Here is a 26,715-nt window from a genome sequence, read left to right on the forward strand (position 1 = left end):
AGCTCAGGATATGATTTCATGGTTTGTGATTTTGAGCCCTATGTTGGGCTCTGTACAGACAGCTCAGAGCCTGAAGCCTGTTTCAGATTTTGTGTTTCTGTCTCTCTCTGCCCCTCCCCAACTTGCACTCTGTCTCTCTCTCTCTCAAAAATGAATAAACACTTTTTAAAAAATTTGTTAAATAAATAAAATAAATAAAAATTGTTTCTTGGGAGTTTGGGAAGATGGTGGAAGAGTAGGAGAACCCTATATTCATCTCACCCCACAAACACAACTAGATAACTATCAAATCATCCTAAATACCCCAGAAATTGACTTGAAGACTGGTAGAACAAACTACACAACTAAAGGGAGAGTAGAGGCCACATTGAAGAAGGTAGGAAGTGCAGAGACATGGTTTAGGGGAGAAACAGATCACAGGTACTGCAGAGAGGAGGCAGCTGAAGTCACAGAGAAGGGTGAGAGAGACAGGAGCACACAGGGGGAACTCACAAGAAGAATGTTTTCCAAAACCACTGGCTTAGGAAACAAAAAAGGCTGAATTTCATGAGTTCTTCAAACCAGGAGGGCTTAAAGACTGGAGTTTTAAAGGTCAGCAGGCTTGGCTGGGATATAGCCCTGAGGACATTGCACTGCTCCTAGACAGAAGGTAGGCACACAACCCCAGGGGCAGAAATCCTAGAAACAACAATCTGAAGAACACCCAGAGAACACAGAGGGGAGGTTATTCAATCTTCTCAGAGTGAATCCCCGAGAGGCAACATTCAGGGAGACACCTCTGCAGAAACAAAGGAACTGGCCAGTGCCATTACCCTCCTCTGCCCTTCAGAATAAACAGAGCCACCTGTGGAAGCAGCACAATGCTGACAGTGGCTGCCTAACTTGCATACACCAAGCCCCGCCTTCCTGCTCTCTGGCAAGACTTCCCTTCTCAGTCAGGCTTGCCTCAGTCCCAGTGTGGGAGGCTCCTCTCCCAGAAGATCAACACAAACATGTGCTCAAGCCACATCTCCCAACCAGAGACTTCTGCAGGGTCTCAGTTCTGGTGGAAGTGGTGTCAGATCTCATTTCACAAGCATAACAGAGCAAACTTAGTTTAAACTCGCCACATTCAGACCAAGGACAAAATACTGTCTCTGCAGGCAAGAAGAGCCTCTGCAGATGACTGGCCTGAAAGACAGAGCAGCCAAAACACAATAAGAGAGCACACAGAGCACACATTGGAGACTACCTGATGTGCCAGGTCCTGGGCACTTCATAATCTCTTCTTCAAAAGGCCATTACTTTCAGGAACAGGGTACATAATTGACTTTTCTAATACAGAGAAGAAGGCAGACACTTAGATAAAATGCAAAGACAGAGAAATTTATACCAAATGAAAGAACAAGATAAGGCCGCAGCCAGAGGTTTAAGATAACTAGATATAAGTAACATGCCTAATAGAGAATTTAACAATCATAAAGATACACACTGGGGTTGAGAAAAGAATAGAAGATATCAGTGAGACCCTTACCACAGAGATTAAAAAGTTTAAAAAGAATCAGAGATGAAGAATACAATAAATGATATTGGAAACAGGCTTGATGCAATGAATAGCAGGCTGGAAGAATCAGAGGAAATAATTGGTGACTTAGAAGACAAAATAATGGAAAGTAAGGAAGAGGAACAAAAGAGACAAAGAAGAATTCGCAACATAAGAATAGACTTAGGAAACTCAGTGACTCCATCAGATGTAATAACGTTTATATTATAGAAGTCCTAGCAGAAGAAGAGAAAGAAAGGGGGGTAGAAAATTTATCTGAAGATATTATAGTTGAAAACTTCCCTAATCTGGGGAAGGAAACAGACATCCAGATCCAGGAGGCACAGAGAACTCCCATCAAAATCAACAAAAGAAGGCCAACACCAAGACATATTGTAATTAAGTTTGAAAAATACAGTGCTAAAAGTTTTAATGTTTTTATTAACGTTTATTTATTTTTGAGAGAGACAGAGTGCAAGTAGGGGAGGGGCTGATAGAGAAGGAGACACAGAATCCAAAGCAGGCTCTAGGCTCTGAGTTGTCAGCACAGAACCCAATGTGGGGCTCTAACTCACAAACCACAAAATCATGACCTGAGCTAAAGTCAGACGCTTAACTGAGCCACCCAGGCACCATTAATGATAAAAAGTTTTAAAAGCAGCAAGACAAAAGAAATCCTTAACTTACAAAGGAAGACCCATAAAGCTAGCTGGAGATTTCTCAAAAGAAACTTGGCAAGACAGAAGCGAATGGCATGATATATTCAAAGTGCTGAATAATAATTGGCAGAAAAATCTGCTGCCAATAATACTCTATCCAACAAGGCTATCATTCAGAATAGAAAGTAATTTCAAAATAGAAGTAAATTCAAAATGGATCAAAGACCTAAATGTGAGACCTGAAACCATATAAATACTAGAGGAGAACACATGCAGTAACCTCTCTGATATGTGCCATAGCAATTTCTTTCTATATATATCTCCTGAGGCAAGAGAAACAAAAACAAAAATAAACTACTGGGACTTCATCAAAATAAAAATCTTCTTCACAGTGAAGGAAACAATCAACAAAACTAAAAAGCAACCTACTGAATGGGAGAAAGTATTCGCAAATGACATATCCAATAAAGGGTTAGTATCCAAAATATATAAAGAACTGATAAAACAACACACAGAAAACAAATAATCCAATGAAAAATGGGCAGAAGACACTAATAGATATTTTTCTAAAGAAGACATACAGATTGCCAACAGACACATGAAAAGCTGTTCAAAGTCACTCATCATCAGGGAAATACAAATCAAAACCACAATGAGATATCACCTCACACCTGTCAGAATGGCTAAAATCAACAACACAAGAAACAACAGGTGTTGGCAAAGATATGTAGAAAAGGGAACCCTCCTGCATTCTTGGTGAGAATGCACACTGGTACACCCACTCTCGAAAACAGTATAAAGCTTCCTCAAAAAAATTAAAAATAGAACTACCCTACTATCCAGCAATCACACTACTAGGTATTTACCCAAAGAACACAAAAAAAACTAATTCAAAGGGATACATGCACCCTGCTGTTTATAGTAGCATTATCTATGATACTAAATTAAACATCCTAAGTGTCCATAGACATAAATGGATAAGGAATATATGGTATATATGTACAATGGAATATTACTCAGCCATTAAAAAAAGAATGAATTCTTGCCATTTTCAGTGACATGGACAGAGCTAAAGAATATAATGCTAAGCAAAATAAGTCAGTCAGAGGAAGACAAATACCATATGATTTTGTTCATATATTGGAATTTAAGAAACAAAACAAAGGAGCAATGGGGGTTGCAGGGAGAGAGAATGGAACAAATCAAGAAACAGACTCTTAACTACAAAAAACAAACTGATGGTTACCAGAAGGGAGATGAGTAGGGGGATGGGTGAAATAGGGGATGGGAATTAAGAAGTGCACTTGTCATCTCATGAGCACCAGATGTTGTATGGAATTGTGAATCACTATACTGCCTACACGAAACTAATACACTGTATGTTAACTGGAATTTAAATTAAAACTTTAAGAAAATAAAAAATTTTTAACTAAAAAATTAATAAATAAATAATGCTTCTTGTCCAATTATCTTCAAAGAAAAGATTTTCAGAACAGTTGTCTATGTAAGCCATCTCTACTTGCTTAACCTCACACCATTCAAAGAACTGAAGTCTACTTCAACCTATACCACTTAAACAACAGGAATATTCAATGGAACATCTTTTATTATCCTTCATCAGTGATTAAAAATCATGAATCACTTTAGTTTACTTCATAAGTGGACCACAATATTCTTGCACAGGCTTCAATTTTACTTTGAGTTTCTCCACACAGTTGGCCTTTCTTCTGCTCCTAAAACACACCAAGCATGTTCCTTTCTAAGGCTCTGGGGAGGAATATTCTCATCTACCCCCCCATGAACTCAAAACTATACACATAAGCACAAAGGCACTGGTGTCTTGCCATGATTAATACTCACTCATAATAAAGTTTTCAGGTTTTTTTTTTATCGTTTCTACATTGAGCATTCAGACTCCACTCCCTGTCCTACTCTCATAGTATGCTATACTTCTTCACAGAAATGACCACAAGCTATAATTGTGATGTAATTGTTTCATGTCTTTCCAAACCCCTACCACCCAACATCCTCTAAAAACTGTGGACCCCCTAAAAAAGATGTTGTACCATTGAACCTACATTAACAATGCAGGAGTTAGGGGCACTGACCCCCGTGCAATAAAAAATCCACATACAACTTCTGACTCTTCAGAAATTTACTAATAGCTTATTGTTGACCAGAAGCCTTACTGATCACACAGTAGATTAATACATATAACATACAAAATATGTGTTAATTTTTGCTTGCAAGCAAACAAAAGAAAATGTCATCAAGAAAATCATAGGGAAGAGAAAATACACTTATTTAATACTATAGTATTTGTACTGTAGTATTGTAGTGTATTTATTTTTAAAAAATCCATGTATAATTAGACCCACACAGTTCAAACTCATGTTGGACAGTCAGCTGTATTTATTTTATTTAACACTATACATCCTATATGCTTTTCCCAGAGTTTACACCTAATACATAGCAATACCACCTATGTAATTTAAAAATAAAATTTATTCAGCAAAGATTTTTTAGAGCTCATACTACTCTTTCATTAGAAAAGGGACTTTCGAAATATTAATTTTTTCAAATGTTTAATTTAGAGCCTGAATATAATATAGTTTTCTTCAAGTGTGTCAATGTTTATCTACTAGTGTTGGCTGTCTATAATGCTGTCTTGAGACTGACTCTGATGCTGAGGCTAGGTTCAGCAAAAAAGTAATGAGACAGATAAATTCTCTCTGCTAGGGAGAAGGAAGAATTCATAGAATATAGTTCTTGCTTTTCATGTTTGACATCCTTGGTCTAGTAAAATTAAATCACCCAGGGTGCCAACTACATACTTAGTTGAGTAATTACCTTATTTGAATTATAATTGAGATTAAGTTCTAAGATTATTTTACTGGTTTGAAAGAAATACAGGCATGAAATCTAATTTACAGGTTAGCCCAAATGTTTTTATAGCCTAAATCCATTCCAAATGTCTCTTTGAGGAAATCAGTGGGTGGATCCTATCTTGAAAATTATATCACTATATCAAGGCTCAGGAGAACTTAATATCCTCCTAACTCTGGCTCCTAAGTATCTTAACTAATTTCATTTGCCCATTTGGAAAATAAGGATTATACAACCTTATATGAGTAACTATTACAGGAAACAATGCAATATTTTTATAGTTATGCTTAATTACATTTTGTAAAAACAAATATTTTTTTAATATTGGCTTTAATTTTGGCATAATAGAATGCTGAGTGACGAAACATCAAAAGGCAACAGTTTAGATATAATTTTTAAAATAAATAACTACTTTAATTTGAAACAATAATGCAGGCTAGTAAAGAAAGGGCCCAGCCTTGGATATGATTCCAGAAAAAAAACTTAATAGTCTCACTTAGAATTAACATCACTTAACTCTAGGGAAGTAGAACTCAGTAATTCAGGTTTCGTTATGTAAACATCTTCGGCATTTCATTTACTTTCTGAGTGCAAACAGCTGGTGAAACAATAGAAGTACAAGATTATTTCAAAATTAGTTCTTGGATTGATTCTCAAAATGGCTCTAGGACAGAAGCAAATGTTTCAATCTGTTGTGTGTTACTTGAAATTATTATTTTTCTGCTTGATAAAAAATAATAATAACTTTTAAGGTAAAATCTGTTTGGAACACAAAATTTTGATTTGCAGTATAAATAAACAACATCAAGAAAGTAGCCAAATATAAGTGTCATTCTTATTACCAAGTCACAGTCTAGACACTGCTATTAATATCTGTGCCCATTCCTTAATCTTAAATTCAAGCACCCCACTTTCTGTGTGCTTCTAGGTCTGTTCAGGATTACAATTCTAATTACTTTTTAAAATTTCCTCTGTGACCTATAATAAATTGATAATACAAACATCCATCACTCTTATTTCCTCATTTCACTCATTATCCAGATTAGATTGCATGTTTCTTTATTAAAATCCCTTGCATATACTTTAAAGGCTTTTATTGTGCCAAACTAAATCTCAATTCTGGTTAAATCCAGTTGATCATCTACTCCATGCATGCTTGTACCATGGAGCCAGGTCACCCTTAAATTTATTCCCATAAACTTCAGGTGGGCCTTAGTGCAGTAATGAATCTACCAGTATTTCCCATCTTTTCTTCTCAAACTTCCCATGTCTTCCTTCATCCTCATTCCAGACCATGACTTGCTTCCAATATTACTGAAACACAAAAGCAACAAAAAAAGCCCTTCTAAGCACCAACCACTTCATGTTGATCCAAGAACTGTATTTATCTCTGTTTACATTCACCTCTCTCTTAATAGATGAATCATTTGTGCTCTTATTTACAGCCAATTTCTCTAGCTCACATCCCTTTTGCCAAAAGAATGATATTACATCACACTGGCAACTTTCCAATATTTTCCCACAATCTTAATTATTTCTTTTCAAGTACGTTATTTTTTTTAATGCCTATTTATTTTTGAGAGAGAACATGAGTGGGGGGCGAGCGGAAAGAGGGGGACAGAGGATCAAAAGCAAGTTCTATACTGACAGCAGTGAGCCCCATGCTGGGCTCAAACTCACCAGTGCTGTGAAATCATGACCTCAGCCAAAGTTGGACATTCAACCAACTGAGCCACCCAGGCACTCTTCAAGTACATTATTCTTATCCAAAAACAAATATTATTTATATCATGAAAAACAAACAAACAAAAATGGTTGACCCCACATCCCCATCTAGGTGCAGCTCTTTATTTCTGCTCACTTTTACAACAAAACTTTCTGAAATAGTTACCAATATTTTCTGCCTCTTCCCACCCTCTTTGAACTTGTCCTAATTAGGCTTTCATCCTACCACTCTACCAACACCACTCTTGATAATGTCACCAAAGGCTTCCATGTTGCTGAATCCAATGATCAATTCTCAGTCTTCTCATTGCTTGATATATCGGCAAAATTTGCTAAAACTGATGTAGTGGCATGCTTCAGTCTCCTTTGCTGTTCCTTCTTCATCTCCCTAACATCTAAACACTGAAGTATATTTGAACTCAAGCCTCTATACTCAGTCTTTATGTGATGTCAATTAGGATTGTATTTTAAAGTTCTACCTACAAGTTACTTCCAAAATTATAGCTGCACCTGATACCTTGAACCCCAGACCTGTACTTCCAATTATCTACTTGACATACTCATTTGCATATCTACTGTGCATCCCAGATTTCTTATGTCCAAAACCAAACTCCCAGTGTTCTCTCTCAAAATATGCTTCTCTTAACATTCTTCTACTTCCCAGGTGTAGCAACTCTAATCATCCAGTTGATCAGGACAGAAACCCAAAATCATTTTTGATTTATTTTTTTCTTTCACATCCTAAATCAATCCATTAGCTAATCCTACTTTATCTACCTTTAAAACACCCTTAATCTGTACACTTCTCATGACCTCCATCCATTTCTGCCATGGTCAAGGCATAATTATCTCTGGCTTAAATGTGTGCAAAAGTCATCAATACGGTTCCTTTACTTTCTGTTCCTATCTCCCTTTTTCACTTTTTATTAGCCACACTAGCTTCCTTGATGACTTGGAACATGAGAAGCATACTCCTGCTCAGTGCCTGTGCCCTTTGCTGTTATCTCTGCTCAGATTATTTCTCTCCCAGATATCCACATGTCTCATTTCTATCAACTCATTCAGATATTTATTCAAAAACCCCATCTTGGTAAGTCCTTCCCTATTTAATATTATATCCAATCCCATCACATATCTTTAGAATATATTTTACATAACATATGATATATATGATATATTTTGATATATGAATGACTATTCTATGTGGTATGTCAGAGGCAAGCATCATTTTTCAAAGCAAAATAAATAAATTACTCAAAACATCAGTCATTAATATGGTCAATCATATTCCTTCGGCATCCTTTAATTTTTCTTGTTGACCTGACAACTTAACTACATAGACAAAACGTTATACTTTGTAAATAATAATTAATGGATATATTAAAATATTATCAATAGATATATTGCATTAGGTTTAGAAGAAAAATATAATAGGCCTGAGATTATTATAACTTCTAAACGCTTAATTTCCTTACGGTTTTAAACAGTCTCATTCACATTGCTCATCTTAAAATGAATAAAAGCTTTAAAAGGGAAACAATATATGATTTTCCTCTAAGGTTGTGTATAGCAGTGCAATATTTTGAGCAAATTGAAATAAAATTTGTACCAAATCAAAAGCTTCAGTACTAGCAACACCACTTTTCAAAATGTTACTGTGATTTATAAAAGCAAATAAAATCATTTATTTTTATATGCAAATGCAAATGCAAAGGTTGACTTGAACAAAGGAAAAAATGCAAAGGTTGACTTGAACAAAGCCTTTAAGGTCACATGTGCTAGTCAATCACTAGTTAAACTGGTGCTCTCAAATTTTATCATTCATAAAAATCACCTGAATAGCTGGATAAAATGTGGATGACTGAACCTTCTATTCCTAAGTTTTTGACTCAGTATATCTGGGGTGAGGCTTGATAATTTCATTTTTATCAATTCTCCAGGTGATGTTAAATCAGAAATTACAGTTTGAAAACCAGTGGCTTAAACTATCATGCAGATTTACTAAAATATAAACTCCAGAAAACAAAACAAAACAAAAAACAAAACCCAGAAAAACTCCCACTCATTCCACATACTTAGAGAAGAAAGTATTTATTTTTTTATTGTTTGGTTGATGTTGGAATTTCCTTTTTCCATGTGTGGAATCCACACCACCCTTCAGCCAATATCACCAAAACAAAGCAATTTCAGAACAATTGCTTTAAAACATGTATCTAATAATATTGTGATATCTTAGATTATTTGGCTACAGCTATAATCTATAATTTTATACATACAACTCTCTGTTGTGTTACTTCTATAGAGGGAAATCCAGGATAAAATGAAAAGAAGTTTTAGAGTTTCATAGAGAATTTTATCAAAATCAAAGCAAGAGTACTTCAGTGAGTCTAATTCTGTGGTGTTATTCTTTATTTACTAAATATTCAGCTGAATCTCTTAAAATCTAATTGCCAACATAAAGAGGAAAAACCCTTAGCTTCTCCTCATAGCCTGTACTGTCTACTGACATTTTGCTAGAAAATACGTCTTCTGAATTCAACCTAATCATTTACAACCACCATATTTTCTCTTCACACTCGTCAAAATTAAAGAGGTTATGTGCCCATCTTCATGATATAGTGCAGATGTGTGTCCCAGCTGGGCTACATACCAGCCCACCACCTCCCACACTGAATAATCTAGGTAGAAGATAAAGCAATGCAATTCACCCAAACAGAGCAGAAAGAAAAAAACATGAAGATAACTTAAGAGACCTTTGGGACAACATCAAGTGAAAAAGCATGTAACAAGAAAGCATATGAACATATGAAAGTAAAATTCTCACTGGAAAAGGTAAATACATATATATAGTAAAGGTAGAAAATCAATCAGTGCTAAAGTATGAAGTTTAAAAGACAAAAATAGTAAAATTAACTAAAACTATAATAATTAGTTAAGGAAAGTATAAAATAAAAAGTCCTAAAATGTAACATTGAAAATATAAAATGTCAGGAGGGATGTAAAATTTTGGAATGTGTTCAAGTTTAAGTTGCTATCAACTCACAACAGATATTACATACATGTAAAGTTATATGTGAGCCTCACAGTAACCACAGAGCAAAGATTTAGAACAAATACACACACACACACACATACACACACACACATACACACACACACACACACACACAAAAATGATAAAGCAATCTAAATATAATGCTAAAGAAAGCCATCAAACAACAAAGGAGCAAAGAGAAAAAGAAAAGAGCAAGAGGAACTATGAAAATATTCACAAAACAGTTAACCTAATGGCAACAAATACATACCTATCAATAATTACTTTAAATGTACATGGACTAAAATCTCTAATCAAAAGACAGAGTGGCTGAGTGTATTAAAAACCAAGATCCATCTATACATAGCCTATAAGAGACTCACTTCAGAAGTAAGGACACATACAGGGGCACCTGGGTGGCTCAGTTGGTTGAGCCTCCAACTTTGGCTTAGGTCATGATCTCACAGCTTGTGGGTTGGAGCCCCATGTCAGTATCTCTGCTGACAGCTCAGAGCCTGGAGCCTGCTTCAGATTCTGTGTCTCCCTCACTCTCTGCCCCTCCTCTGCTCACACTCTGTGTCTCTCTCTCTCAAAAATAAATAAACACTAAAAAATTTTTTTTTAAAAAAAGACACACACAGACTGAAAGTAAAGGGATGGAGAAAGATACTCCATGTAAGTGGAAATAAAGAGAAAGCTGATGTAGCTATACTCATAGCAGATAAAATAAAAGAAAGACTGTAATAACAAAGAAGGGCATTACATAATGGCAAAGGGGTCAATCCAACAAGAAGATATAACATTTATAAAAATGGATGCACTCAGTATATTAGTACCAAGATATATAAAGCAAATACTGATGGACTTAAAGGGAAGAATTGACAGCAAAACAATGAGAGTAGGGGACTTTAATACCCCATTTACATCAATGGATCATTGAAACAAAATTAATATGGAAACCTTGACCTTAAATGATACATTAGGCCGACAGACTTAAAAGATACTTACAGAACATTCCAACAAAAAGCAACAGAATACACATCCTTCTCAAGTGCACATAGAACATTTTCCAGGATAGATTACATGTTAGGTCACAAAAGAGTCTCAATAAGTTAGACTGAAATCACATTTACATTTTCTCTTACCACAATGATATAAAACTGGAAGTAAATTAGAAGAAAACTAGGGTTGCCCGGGTGGCTCAGTTGGTTAAGCATCTGACTCTTGAATTTTGCTCAGTTCATGAGTTCGAGCCCCACACTGGACTCTGTGCTGACAGTGCAGAATCTGCTTGGGATTCTCTCTCTCTCCCTCTCTCTGCCCCTCACCCACTCATGCTTGCTCCCTCTCTCTCTCTCTCTCAAAATAAATGAACTTGAAATTTTTTTAATAAAAAAAGAAAACTGGAAAAACTACAAAAATATGAAGATTAAATAAAATACTACTGAACAACCAATGAGTCATCAAAATAAACAAATAATAAGTTTAAAAATACCTAGAGAAAAATGAAAACAGAAATGTGACACACCAAAATCTTTGGAATGCTGCAAAAGTGGTTCTAACAGGGAAAATCATAGCATTACAGGCCTACCTCAAGAAACAAGAAAAATCCCAAATAAAATAATCTAACCTTACACCTCAAGGAACTGGAAAAGAAGAACAAAGTTGACAGTCAATAGAAGAAATGAATAATAAAAATCAGAGCAGAAATAAAAGACTTATAAAAAATTGGAAAGGTCAATGAACATAAGAGCTGGTTCTTTGAAAGGATAAGCAAAAGTGACAAACTTCTATGTAGAATAACCAAAAAAAAAAAGGACTCTAATAAACAAAATCATACATGAAAGAGAAATTACAATTGATACTGCAGAAATACAAAGGATCATAAGTGACTGCTATGAACAATTATAAAGCAAAAAAATGAACAACCTAGGAGAAATGAATGAATTCCTAGAAACATACAGTCTTCTGATACTGAAGCAAGAAGAAAAAGAAAATGTGAATAGGCCAGTTATTAGGTTATTAGTGAAGAGATTGAATCACTACTCAAATACCTCCCAAGGGACACCTGGATGGCTCAGTCAGTTAAACATCAGACTCTTGGTTTTGGCTCAGGTCATGACCTCATGGTTGTGAATTGAAGCACTTGCTTGGGATTCTCTCTTACCTACTCTCTCTCTGCCCCTTCCCTGCTTGCGCGCGCTCTCTCTCTCTCAAATAAACTTAAAAAAATAAACAAAAACACTCCTCACAAACAAAAGTTCAGAACCAGATGGCTTCACTAGTGAATTCTACCAAACATTCAAAGAAGATTCAATATGTACTTTTCTCAAGATCTTCCAAAAATTACATTAAAATATAAACATTAAAAAAGAAGAACAGGACAAGAATGCCTTTCACCACTTTTACTCAACATTATATTGGAAGTCCCAGTCACAGCAATTAGGCAAGAAAAAAAATTAGAAAATAAAAACATCCAGTGTGCCTGGGTGGCTCAGTCAGTTGAGCATCTGACTCTTGATTACGGCTCAGGTCATGATCTCACAGTTTGCAGTTCAAGCCGTGTACCAGGCTCTGTGCTGACAGTGCAGAGCCTGCTTGGGATTCTCTCTCTCTCTCTCTCTCTCTCTCTCAAATAAAGAAATAAACTTAAAAAAAATATAAAAAGCTTTAAACTGGAAAGGAAGAAATAAAACTGTCATTATTTGCAGATGACATGATTTATATATAGAAAATCCTAAAGACAGGTATCATATGTTTTTACTCATATGTGGAATTTGAGAAACTTAACAGAAGACCATGGGGGAAAGTGGAAAAAATAGTTACAGACAGAGAGGGAGGAAGGCAAAACATTAGAGACTCTTAAATATAGAGAACAAATGGGTGATGGGCATTGAGGAGGGCACTTGTTGGGATGAGCACTGGGTGTTATATATAAGCAATGAATCACGGGAATCTACCCCCAAAACCAAGAGCACTCTGTATACACTGTATGTTAGCCAACTTAACAATAAATTATATTTGAAAGAAAGAAAGAAACAAACAAACAAACATAACAGATGAACCTAGGAGAAGGAAGCAAAAATAAGATAAAAACAGAGAGGGAGACAAACCATACAAGACTCTTAAAGACAGAGAACAAACTGAGGATGGCTGGATGGGTTTGGGTGGGGGATGGGCTAAATGGACAGGGGGCATTGAGAAGGGCTCTTGTTGGGATGAGCACTGGGTGTTACAGGTAGGTGATGAATCACTGGATTCTCCTCCTGAAATCATTATGACACTATATGGTAACTAACTTGGATGTAAATTAGAAATCAATAAATAAAAAATACAAGCCTTTGTTTTTTACTCTGAAAAAGAAAAGAAAAAAGAAAACCCTAAAGATGCCTCAAAAAAAATGGTTAGAACTAATAAATTAATTTGGTAACGTGACAGGTTACAATATCAACATATAGAAATACGTGGCATTCCTATGCACTAACAAACTATCAGAAAATAAATTAAGAAAACAATCTCATTTACAATTTCATCAAAAATAATTTAATACCTAAGAATAAATTTAACCAAGAAAGTATAAATCCTATAAACTGAAAACCATCAGGCATTGATGAAAGAAACTGAAGATGGCACAAATAAATGAAAAGATAGTCCATTATCATGGATTTAAAGAATTAATATTGTTAAAATGTCCATTCTATACAAAGCAATGTACAGATTCAATGCAATTTCTAATAAAATTCCAATGGTATTTTTCACAGAACTGGAAAAATTGTAAAATTTGTATGGAATCACAAAAGGTCCCATACAAAGCAAACTTTAGAAAGAAAGACAAAGATGGAGATATCATACTACTCGATTTCAAACTATACAGAAAGCTATTGTAATCAAAACAGTATGGTACTGGCCTAAAAACAAGCACAAAGGTCAGTGTAATAGAACTGAGAGCTTAGAATTAAACCCATGTATAAATAGACAACATATGACAAAGGACCCAAGGATATACATTGAAGTAAAGACAATTTTTTCAATAAATGGTATTGGGAAAACAAGATAGCCACATGCAAAAGAATGAAACTAGACCACTTTCTTGCACCATACACAAAAATCCACTCAAAATGGATTAAAGACCTGACTATAAGACCTAAATCATGTAATTCCTAGAAGGAAACAGGTAAGAAGCTCTTCAGTATCAGTCTTAGAGATATTTTTTGTGGATCTGACTCCAAAGGTAAAGGAAACAAAAGCAAAACTAAACAAGTTTATATCAAACAAAAAAGCTCTTTTTTAAATTTTTTTAAATGTTTATTTATTTATTTTGAGAGAGAGAGAGAGAGAGAGAGAGAGAGAGAGGCAGAGAGAGGGAGAGAGAGAATTCCAAGCAGGCTCCATGCTGTCAGTACAGAGTCCCACATGGGGCTTGAACTCACAAACCATGAGATCAGACCCGATCTGAAACCGAGAGTTGTACACTTACCCAACTGAACTACCACCCAGTTGCCACCCAGGCGCCCCCAAACTAAAAAGCTTCTGCACAATGAAAGAAATCCTCATCAAAATGAAAAGGCAACCTACTACATAGAATATTTTTGCATATCATACATTTGACAAGAAATTGATATCCAAAACATATAAAGAACTCATACAAGTCAACAGCAAAACAAAACAAAACAGGATACAACCTGATTTAAAAAATATGCAGAGGATCTAAATAGACTTTTCGTCAATGAAGACATATAGATGGCCAACAGGCACATGAAAAGATGCTCAACATCACTAATCATCAGGAAAATGCAAATAAAAACCACAATGAGACATCACCTCACACTGGTTACAGTGGCTATTATAAAAATATAAGATATGACAAGTGACGATAAGGATGTGGTGAAAAGGGAACTCTTCAGCACTGCTGCTGGAAATATAAACTGGTGCAGTCACTATGGAAAACAGTATGAAGGTTCCTCAAAAAATTAAAAATAGACCACCATATAATCCAGTTATTCCACTTCTGGGTGTTCATCCAAAGAATGTAAAAATGCTGATAGGTGTGGGCAAAATGGGTAAGTTGTATAGTGATAAGTGGTAATGCAAATTTTAGTGGTGATTGTAACCAAACTAAACAAGTTTTTCCACCCAATGTGCAGTAAGCCTATAAAAACTGATATGTAGCATAAGCTACTGAAGAAAGATAGGCTACTCGATGGTGTGGTGCCACCCAGCATTACGGGGAACTCACAAGTCCAAAACTCCCCAATGGCCTACAAGTGAAAGTTTTTAAAGGCAAAATGTAGGGCAGGAATCTCCTGAGAAGGTGGAACCTGTTGACTGGAGGCCCATTAGGTCGTGTTAGCAGATGTTACTTAATAACTTTTGGTATCACTTGGGTTCCACAAAAGTCTGTTTCATCTCAAGAGCCTTGAAATCTGAAAAAATATCTTTTTTCTGCATGTTGGAGATTTCATTAGGTACATCTAGTAATTATATCTTTAGGGCAGTGTTGATTAACTACTTGTAATTTTTGTAACTACTTACAACATTACTTGAAAGCTACTAGGGTTGCATTCCTACATGTCCCTTTGAATGATAAACAAGCATTTCCATCTCTTGAGCCTAGGCCTACATGTTCCTTGGCCAGTCTAGCTGTGCCTGGGGGCAATATAACCTCCAGTGTTCATTCTTTCATCTGAACTGACAAGATGGATGCCAGCTTAATGATCACTTTGTAGTGCATACAGATGTTGAATTATAATGTACACATGCAGCTTATATAATGTTATAAACCAATACCTCAATTTAAAAAAGAAAAGAAAAGAAAAAAAAAAAAAACAAAATCCCAAGATAGTCAAGGTGGCAATTTACCCAGCTAACAGCCATATTTTGTAACCTCCCTTGCAGACATATGACCCCTATGTGACTAAGTTCTGGCTAATGAGAAGCAAATGGCTATGTTTGGCTGTTATTGGAAAAGGCTCCAAAAGCAGATAGACAGCTGGAAATTTTCCCCATTCCTCCAGATTTCTTTTCAAACAATAAACTGATGGCAAGAGCTTCAGCAGTCATACTGGACTAAGAGGCAGCCTTGAATACAGAAGCTGGATTAGTCTACTTGGGTTGCCATGACAAAATGCCACAGACTAGGTAACTTAAACAACAGAAGTTAATTTTTTCTTAGTTCTATAGGCAGAAAGTCCAAGATCTAGGTGTTGGCAAATTTGGTTCTTCTAGTGCTTCTCTCTCCTAGGGCTTCTCTCTTGTCTTGAAAATGACTGCCATCTGCTGTGATTTCACAAGGTCTTTCCTCTGTGTGTGCACATCCCTAGTATCTCTTTGTGTGTGCAAATTTCCTCTTATTATAATCAGATTGTATTAGGGCCCACCTTAATGGGTCCATTTTAATTTAATCACCTCTTGAAAGGTCCTGTCTCCAAATACAGTCACATGCTGAGGGATGAGGGTTAAGGCTTCAACCTATCAACTTGGGGGCAAACAATTCATACGCTAAAAACTCAGAGTCAGAAAGATAGAAGGCACCTGAATCACCACTGCCCTTATGGAGCCTCCATACCAGTCTGAACCATTTCTGAAAAATTTCTTTCTTATCAAGCTAGCCCTAACTTAAACATAACCCCTTCTGGGAAGCTGCTCTGACTCCTACGAGCAGAATTCATCATAAAAAAACCTTAGGAGCTTAAGCTGTTAGTCAGTTCTCTATTGCTTATAGAAGGCAATTCCTAGCAGATTCACAGAGCTTCCTAAACGAGGAGGGATTTAGTGCAATGTATGTTTACCAGAGGCCTGAGGCAGCAGAGGGCCATTTGAAGGCAAGGGAGACCCTATCAAAAGAAAGTAAATGGGAAAACCACGGGAGGATATCTCCTTTAGACAAGATCAAGAACTGTCATGTTTTCTGAAATGAAGTATGTTCAGAGGATTCTCATCATGATTCAGGATACCTGGGTTCTCTGTTAGAAGCTATTTTATGGCCTTCCAGTGAGACTTAGACATAGTTCAACATCTCGGGTTTGAGGATTTTTGTGTTTGTTTTGTTTGGTTTGGTTATCTGTAAAATGGGGGTAATAACACCTGCTTTACTAATCTTACTGTACGATTAGTAAAATGTGAATAATGAATGTGAAAATGTTTTGAAAAAATGTTTTAAAAGATTAAAGGGACTATGCATAGAAAAATAAGACTATGGTGTGTACTGGGAAGTACTGGCTGGAAAGTAGTTAGTGTTTCTGATTCACTGTAAAGTATAGCCTGATTGAGAAAAAAGAGACTCTGGCACAAACAAAGTTTATCTCTTCCTTTTATTTACAGTTCTTGATAAGCAGTCAACTGAGAAGACAACTCCTAAAATGAGCATAGTACATCACAGATAGCTATCATGACTGAGCCTACTCAAAAGGTAACATTTGTTTCCACTATTGCTTTTAAAAATCCTAGCTTAAGCCATTTCCTTCCCAGTGTTCCTATTGTTTACAATCTATTGAAAGGTAATACAAACATCATTTCATTCTACATTTAAATTTTAGAAGCAATAAACTCTAAGGCATTTTTATTCAAAATACTGACATCATTCGGGGCGCCTGGGTGGCTCAGTCGGTTGGGCGTCCGACTTCGGCTCAGGTCACGATCTCGCGGTCCGTGAGGTCGAGCCCCGCATCGGACTCTGGACAGCTCAGAGCCTGGAGCCTGTTTCGGATTCTGTGTCTCCCTCTCTCTCTGACCCTCCCCTGCTCATGTTCTGTCTCTCTCTGTCTCAAAAATAAATAAATGCTAAAAAAAAAAAAACAAAACAAAAACAAAATACTGACATCATTCTCACCTATAAATTTTACATATTAACAAACCTTTCAGGAACATGTAAATACTAAGATTTTCAAAAGTATGTAGTACTATTTTGTTGAAAATGTTGACACAGAATAGGTATGTTAAAATGACTGTTATGCAGTCCCCAAGATATACTGGCACACAGTTATGAAGATGAAAGCCTTTGTTTGAGCTCAGAAAATTTTAACAGATACCTGTAGTCTGTAGTGGTTTAATCTCTGCATATAATTCTGAATCTATTTTTTAAACTGACATCTTACAGTGTTGTTACAGAAATAATGTTTAAAGTAGAATTAGAAAAAAACAAAAGTTCAAATTAAGAATTTGCGCATAAATAAAAAACTGAATGCGGTCTACAGATTATTCTGACCATACAGAACATAGGTGTTAGAAGAACATCTACAGATTTAGAAAACTTAAGTACTACCATGACTTTTAATCACAAAAGAAAGTATATCCTACATGAGAAAATTAAAAGTATTGATTTAACAACCCTGCCAAGATAATCATGAGTTCAGTACATTTTATCTGTCTTTAAGGCATGACAATAAAAATAAAATCCAAGAATCTAACTGGAATATATTAATGTGTGGAAGTTAATGAAAACTCAAGATACTGAAATCAAGAATAAAATTTTGATTTATATGAAAAGAAAAAGTTCTTGATCATTAGTTACTATCTAATGGGCTTCTCCATTCCTCAGGAGTAAGTAAAAAATAAATCAATGAACCATATGATAAATACCAACAATAAATATCAGGTAGTTTAAAATAAACAAAAACAGACTAAGAGTTTAATCACTATTGACTATGTCTTAAGAAGGAATGAAATAGAATTCCAAAAAAATAAAAACACTCTTTTTCAGGGAAAATAAAGGAAAGAAAGGACAGTTTACCTTCCAACGATTTCTCATTAATACTAGAAACTAAAATCTATGCCATGATTCTAATTATACTTAGACCTAACATGGCTGCTCATGTCCAAAGCAGTGAAAAGCACTAAGGCAAATGATTACTGGGGCCTCATTTACCCCTTTGCATTTATGTGTCTTTTTGATATTCTACTTCATGCTTTAAATAATTAAGAATGCCTTCACAGTTACAGTATAACAAGATAAAAATGGATGAGGAAATAAGGGCAAGGAAAAATAAAGATCAGAAGATAACATGAAGTAGGTTTAAATATATAGATACAGATTATACAGATAATGGTAGATATGGATACAGATATAGATACAGGTATAGCTACCATAAACTCCTACAGTTACTAAAGTGTGTTAGGGGTGCCTGGGTGGCTCAGTCACTTGTCTTTTTTTTAATATATATAATTTTTTTTAATGTTTATTTATTTTTGACAGAGAGAGAGACAAAGTGTGAGCAGGGGAGGAGCAGAGAGAGAGGAGGACACAGAATCTGAAGCAAGCTCCAGGCTCTGAACTGTCAGCACAGAGCCTGATGTGGGGCTTGCATTCATAAGCCGGGAGATCATGACCTGAGTCAAAGTAGGAGGCTTAACCGACTAAGCTACCCAGGAGCCCCAAGTGTCTGACTCTTGATCTCAGCTCAGGTCCTGATCTTAGGTTTGTGAGTTCAAGCCCTGTGTTGGGCTCCATTCCGGGGGGTGAAGACTACTTAAAAAAAAAAAAAAAAAAAAAAAGTTACAAATTTGCCTCTAGGCTTAAAATTTTTAACTAAAGAAAATCACATTTTCTGAAATCTTCAATCTTGTAAAATCAATAATGATCAAAAGTTAATGAATGAGAAGGGGCACCTGGGTGGCTCAGTCAGTTGAGCATCCCACTCTTGATTTTGGCTCAGGTCATGATCCAGAATCTTGGGATTCTATGCTCTGTGCTGAGCACGAGGCCTGCCTAAGATTCTCTCTCTCTTCCTTGCACTCTCTCTCTCTATCTAAAAAGAAAATTAAAAAAAAAAAAAATTTTAAGTGAATGAACAAAAATAACTAGATTTACTAGTTACAAAATAACTAGTTACAAAATAACTAGATCATTTTGTTAAGTAAGTAAATGTTGAATCACAATATTATACACCTGAAACTAATATAATATTGTATGTCAACTATACTTCAACTTACAAAAAGAGTAGATGAACATTTTTGAACCATAGTTTCTCATTTGTTTCTGGCATTCTTCAGATTTCTCTATAATCTGTCCCTATAAGTTCCTAGATTTTATATTGTGCAATTGAATGACCAGAGTTGAAATTTAACTCCTCTTATCTGATACCAACACTGATTTCCTTGGAAAATATTATTTATATTTGTCATCTATGTAAGAATTTAACACATTATTTTCTGTATTTTTCTCATATTATCACTATTCAGTCATATACATTTCAAGTTTTATTACTCCTGAAAAGAAATCACAAATCATGCTTAACACATTTTTTTCCCATTGGAAAGAAAAAAAAAAAAAACTGTCCATTTTGCATTACTAATAAGAACAGTAAGAGTAAGATTAAACATTTACTGCTAATGGGGTCAAGAGCCATTGACTGAGCAGAGTAGCACTGCTGCTTTTCCAGCTTTTATCTAAAATACATGCTAGGTTTCTTTATCCACCCATTTAATCTCTTAAACTTTTAATCTAATTTCTTCTTTCAAATCCTCTTTCCTTGTTTTGTTTGGTCTCCTAACCCTTGAAGTTCTCTTAGATAAACTCTAAATTCAGTTGAAATAATCCCTATTGATTCTTGTGTTTCTCATAAAGCTTGAGAGCAAGAAAACAAACTCAGATCAAAAGCTGAAATAAATGTCAGAGAGCTAATAAAAACAATAAATGCATTTAATATTTAAGTTAACGGTATTTGCAGTAGAAAACATACATTTAATAATAGCAAATACTTCATAAGACTTACTAAATGCTTCGCTAATTCTTATATACTCCTACATTGCAGATACCTTTATCCCCCTTTTACAGATAAGGGAACTGAAGAGAGGCAGAGTAAATACTGTCCAAAGTCACAGAGCTACCAAGGGTTGGAGCTATAATTCTAACACTAGCAGTGTGCTCCAATCTATGCTTGAACCTCTAAACTACATTCCTAAAATTAAATTGTTCAAAGGCAGACCTCCTTGTTCCTCATACAGCTTCCTAGAGAATCATGATTATTTGCTCTCCCATATCCTGCTGCTTCCACCCCTTCCAGCAATTTAACATTACCAAATAAAGCATAATCTAGATTAATCTGATGATTATGTGGAATGATATTTGTGTTTTTCATGTGTGTAAAGAAAAGCCAAAGAGAAATATGGTACACGAGGCACTGTGTATGAGTGAACACAAATGGTTAGCCCCCAAATAGATACATCTTTAAATCCCCAAGCTAATCATCTATTTTCATAATTTTTCTAGATTCCCAAGTATTAGCAACTGTGTGAAAATTATACACATTTTGAAATTCAAAATGTTGAATTCACCTTAAGGTCAAGTGAAATATTGCCTAAATAATATATCCGAGTGTCAAACACAAATTTTAGTATGCTTAATGAGAATACTTTCTATGGTTAATTAGTTCTATGATTATGCCTCAAATGATGGAACTTTTGCATAACAAATACTTTCAAATTGTAATGGTGCAAAGAAGCAATGGGTTAGGATAAGTAAAAAGTATGTCATTCCTGTTCTTTTGATTTTGCCTCTGAACAGGCGTGGATCTTGAATTTGCATTCCTGCATTCAGTCCAATATAATAAACCTTTACTAAGTGCCTATTATCTTCAAAACTTGGAACTGGGTACTGGAAAGAAAAGAAGCTACCTGTTCTCATGAAATTTAAGATCTACTAAAAAGAATCAAATATGTAAAGAATAACTACAATATAATGCAAACTGCTAAGAACATAAAACGAAATGAAATTATATTAAAATTTACACAAGAGAAAAATTGAAGATAGACATTATGCAGGACTGGGTCCTGATAAATAGATATTTATAGGCAGAAAAAGGAGGAAAGACACTACTAAAGGAAGGAACATTAAGAGCAAGGACAAAGTGGCAGAGAAGATCACTATCGGCTCTGGGAGTAGCAGATGCTGGGCATGGCTTCAGGGTGCAGTGGAAGGAGTAGTGGGAATAAAATGACCACTTAGGATCAGATGATGGGAACCCTGAATTCCAAGAAAGAACACAAGTAGAAGCCATAAAAGATTAAGGAATTAAAGAGTGATAGGATGACATGTGATCTGAGATACTTTCTGGCACACAGTGAACAAAATAGATTGAGGAAGCTAAATGCCAGACACGGAAGACCAATTAGGAAGCTATTACAGTTGTGCAAACTATAGGAAATGAGAGAACAGGTCAGGTCAGTGAACATGTTAACAGAAAGGAGATGAAGAACTGCAGAGGTAGAGTTGCCTTTTCTTGGTAATTTGTTAGACTTAGTTTCTAAGATAGAAAAAAGAAAAATTAAAATTAATTCTAAAATGGCATATCTAACATGAAAAGATGCTCAACATCGCTCATCATCAGGGAAATACAAATCAAAACCACACTGAGATACCACCTCCCACCAGTCAGAGTGGCTAAAATTAACTCAGGAAACAACAGTATTGGCGAGGATGTGGAGAAAGGGGAAGCATCTTGAACTGTTGGTGGAAATTCAAACTGGTGCAGCCACTCTGTAAAACAATGTGGAGTTTCATCAAAAAATTAAAAATAGACTTGCCCTATGACCCAGCAATAGCACTACTAGGAACTTATCCCAAGGATACAGGAGTGCTGATACACAGGGCACATATACCCCAATATTTATAGCAGTGCTTTCAACAATAGTCAAATTACAGAAAAAGACCAAATGTCCATCAACTGATGAATGGATAAAAAAGATGTGGTTTACTACTACTTGGCAATGAAAACGAAATGAAATCTTGCCATTTGCAATAATGTGGATGGAACTGGAGGGTATTATGCTAGGTGAAGTAAGTCAGTCAGAGAAAGACAGATATCATATATTTTCATTCATATGTGGTAGTTGAGAAATTTAACAGAATCATGAGGGAGGGAAAGAAAAATAAATAGTTACAAACATACAGGGAAGCAAACCATAAGAGACTCTTAAATACAGAGAACAAACTAAGGGTTGATAGGGGTGGGGTGGCAGGGCGGGGGGTGGCGGGGAAAATGGGAGATAGGCATTGAGGAGTGCACTTGTTGGGATGAGCACTTGTGTTGTTTGTAAGTGATGAATCACAGGAATCTACTCCTGAAGCCAAGAGCACACTATATACACTGTATGTTAGCTAACTTTGACAATAAATTACATAAAAAAATAAAATAAATAAAATGGCATGTCTAGTTGATATTAAAAAAAAAAAAATGAAGCCATTAACCCAGCAAAAGACCACAGAAGAAAATGCTTGTTGTTAAAGACAAATCTGATTGTAGAAACGATTAATGCGAGGTCATAAGCCAAAATCTATGTAAAGATACCTATTAAACACTTATTAATTTAAGTATAAAACTTAATTGCAAGATTGAGAGAAGTATATCTGGGAGTTGTCTGGATGATGATAGTTAAAATTATGGTAATAAATGACATAGCAGAGAAAAACAAAAAGAGAAAATAATATAGGAAAGGAAACCTGACAAGATATTCTTAAAGATAATATGTATATTTTGAAATAAAACTAGAATCAGGAAGGAAATGTCAAAAGGTTAGCATAGAAAAGTGACACAGCAGCGTAAAGATAGATTTTCATAAAGAAGATAATGAAGTAGAAAAGGGTGAGAAATGAGATGTTATTTGATTTTATGAAAAGACTTTTCATGGAGAAAATTAAGAAGAGCAATAGGGATAAAAGCTATGTTGCTAGGGAGTGAACAGACAGTGAAAAAATGTAGATATGGAATATAGATTTACAGAAAAGCAAAGAGTAGATTTACCAAGAGTTATTAAGTGGCAAATTATAGTGTTATAAATATTTGTTATATTGTTATTTAATGTTATGTTAATTACTTTTGGCAGTGCAGCATGTGAACTATGTCCTATTTTTGTGCGATATCCCATTATATAAGTTTTGGTGGGTGACATTAAAATCTAGAAAGTCACTCTCTTAAGTCCACCCTAGCAGCTAGGGAAAGAATACAGGACTGGGGCTTGTCCATGCACATGCATTCACCTACAAGTTTGATTCTGGAGTAAACCACACAGACAAGTAGAAAATGGACAGTTTCTTTCAGAAGTAACTTCAGCAACATTCTATTTCTAGAAGTAGCTAAACCAAGTGCCAGCAACAACAGGTTAGTATAGCAGTAGTGGCAATGGCATTTCTCAGGCCATTTCTGAAATATGATTTTGGATGTAGAGTTGGCTATGCTGCCCAACTTGGTTCTTTTCCATTTTTTGAGTCTGGTTTTCTAGCATTCCACTTTGGAAAGCTACTCAATATGCCATAAATGCATGACTTACTTGTGTAAGTCATCTTGATTTCTGCTTCTTATAGCCAAGAATACTGACTGACATACAAGTACAATAAAAGATCAAAGAAGCCAGGGATTTTTAGGCCTCTGGTTTGAGAACATTTTAAATGTCTGACCATGGTATACAGATTGGGTAAAAAGCAAGTGCAAAAAGTGAAGAATTAATTTTACAGAATAATAAAAGGTCAAAAGGGACTTGAGAAGTTGATGAGAATAAATAATAGAGTCATAAGGACAAAAGATGAGAGTAGAGATCACAGGAGAATTTAACAATTCAGTATAGTGGAATTCAGTAAATGATAGGATACCACGCTGTCTAGGTAACTACATGGCATCATTTTGAGCTTGAGAAATAGCTATATACCCTTAAGGAGTGGTTACCATACTGACACGAAATAGAAAGAATCAATATTTGGATGTTACTTGGTGTCACTACTTCCCATCAGCCCTTCCCTTCATACAGTGTTTCTTTATCCCCTTGATTCCAGTCCATCTTGTGGCTCTCCCAGACTGACTTGATACCACTTGATTTACTTTATATTCCTTTTAAATGTTCATATCCAAATAATACTTGCATATGGCAAAAATTTTAAAAAAGAAAAGCACTTACTTAAAAAAAACGGTGTCCTGCTTTAATTCTCCACAGCACATTACTGTTTGGCAGAAGCAAACATCTATATTTCTATATTTAGTTCTTCTGAAGTAAAAGAAGGAAAGGGAAAGGAAGGGAAGGGGAAAACTCCTAAAACTCCCCACCATGTACATTTAGTACAAAATGAACCATCATTGTTTATATTCTGGGAGTGGAAATCTCCAAAAATATATATAAAATAGAATTGCCATAGGGTTACATTACTCTAGACACTTCAAACTGTTTCCCCTAAAACAGGATTCCTGTGTTACATGGATGTGTGTGTGTGTGTGTGTGTGTGTGTGTGTGTGTGTGTATTTGCTTATCTATTCACTTGTTTGTGCTTGTTTGGGAGTTTGTTTCTTTGGCTTATAACTGAACCTCTGAGCTTATAGACGGAGAATGGAAATGGCTTATATCTGTGTCTTCTTTTTAAGTAATGAAGGCAAAACACAAATCAAAATGTGCAGTCACTTATATTTTATTTATCTAACTATCTATGTGCTTTTATGGGGTACCTGGGTGGCTCAGTCAGTTAAGCGTCTGACTTCGGTTCAGGTCATGATCTCACAGTTCATGAGTTCAAGCCCTGCATCAGGCTCTGTGCTGACAGCTCAGAGCCTGGAGCCTGCTTCAGCTTCTGTGTCTCCCTCTCCCTCTGCCCCACCCCTGCTTCTGCTCTGTCTCTGTCTCTCAAAAATGAATAAACGTTAAAAGAATTTTTTTAAATTATAAATGATTGGTCATTCTTTTAAAGTACTTATCTTCCCCCAAGAAAAACTTATGAAAAATTAAACTTGGTTGCAATTTATGCAAATTAATATGTCATCTAAATAATGACTTAGAATTTAAGAATTATAAACTCAACTGACTTCAACTACCTGACACATTTTATATAGACATTTATTATCAGAATATTTGAAAATTTTTAAAATGAATTTTAGGGTTAGGACTAAAAATGTTCTATACTTCATCCTCCTACCCAACAGAAAAACTTTGTTGGTATATTTTTAATTCAGGACATCTATATCTTGAAAAACTAGTTATAAGAAATTTCTACCCTTCTTTCAGCCAACTTTCTTCTACAGTGTTTTCTCTTTTGTCAAAATTATAATGACTGAAACAACATAACTAAAGTATCCTTCATTCTCTAGAATCTTAAAATACTGAATAAAACAATTATTTCTCCTAATATTCACAGAAGCTTTATTTAAGTCTTCATTTAAAAATTAAACCTATTTTTATTCTCTCTTAAAATGAATTGAACACAATAGTCCAGGCATTAATTATACCATTGGTACAAGCATTTCACAGGATCAGAATGTTCCATTTCTAGTAATGCAGCCTAAGAATTAGCTTTTTTTTTTTTTAATAAACATGGTATCATATTGACCCTGTGGTCTTCCAAAGTCCTAAATATTTTCAAGATGTACTTCTCTCAAGCCAGTCTCCCTTTATAACATTCTACTAACATAAGTTCTGTACATATGGTTTAATGGAGAAAATGGTACATTCACTGCATAGTTCCATTTAACAATGTTTCAGCCATCATTCATTTGCTCATGCACAGCACAATCCAACAAACAATTTCAAAGATCACAGAATAAGTTATCAACTTGCTATAAGCTTGACATAATGAGGCTGTCAACAAGTTTATACTCAAGTGAAATATATATCTGTAAATAATAATGTACTTATTTAGTATTATTATTCCTCAAGGCATTTTTCCATAATTGATCTACAGCATATCATGTGATAGAGGCAAAAAAGAAAAGTTTTTGTTATGATAGCACTTCTACATGTGAAAATATATTAGCCTTACCTTAATATAGAAACTTGTAAATTCTTCCAGGAAAGGCAGCTCCCCTCTTGGTAGTAGGTATAGATAACTTTGCTTTCATAGTACCTCTCCAGTCTGAGTTTTATGTATGTCTTACTTTTGCCTTTTCATTCTAAATGCCTTATCAATGACTATCTTCGTGTCA

Source organism: Panthera uncia (genome assembly GCF_023721935.1).
Source record: "Panthera uncia isolate 11264 chromosome B2 unlocalized genomic scaffold, Puncia_PCG_1.0 HiC_scaffold_24, whole genome shotgun sequence".
NCBI lineage: Eukaryota > Metazoa > Chordata > Mammalia > Carnivora > Felidae > Panthera > Panthera uncia.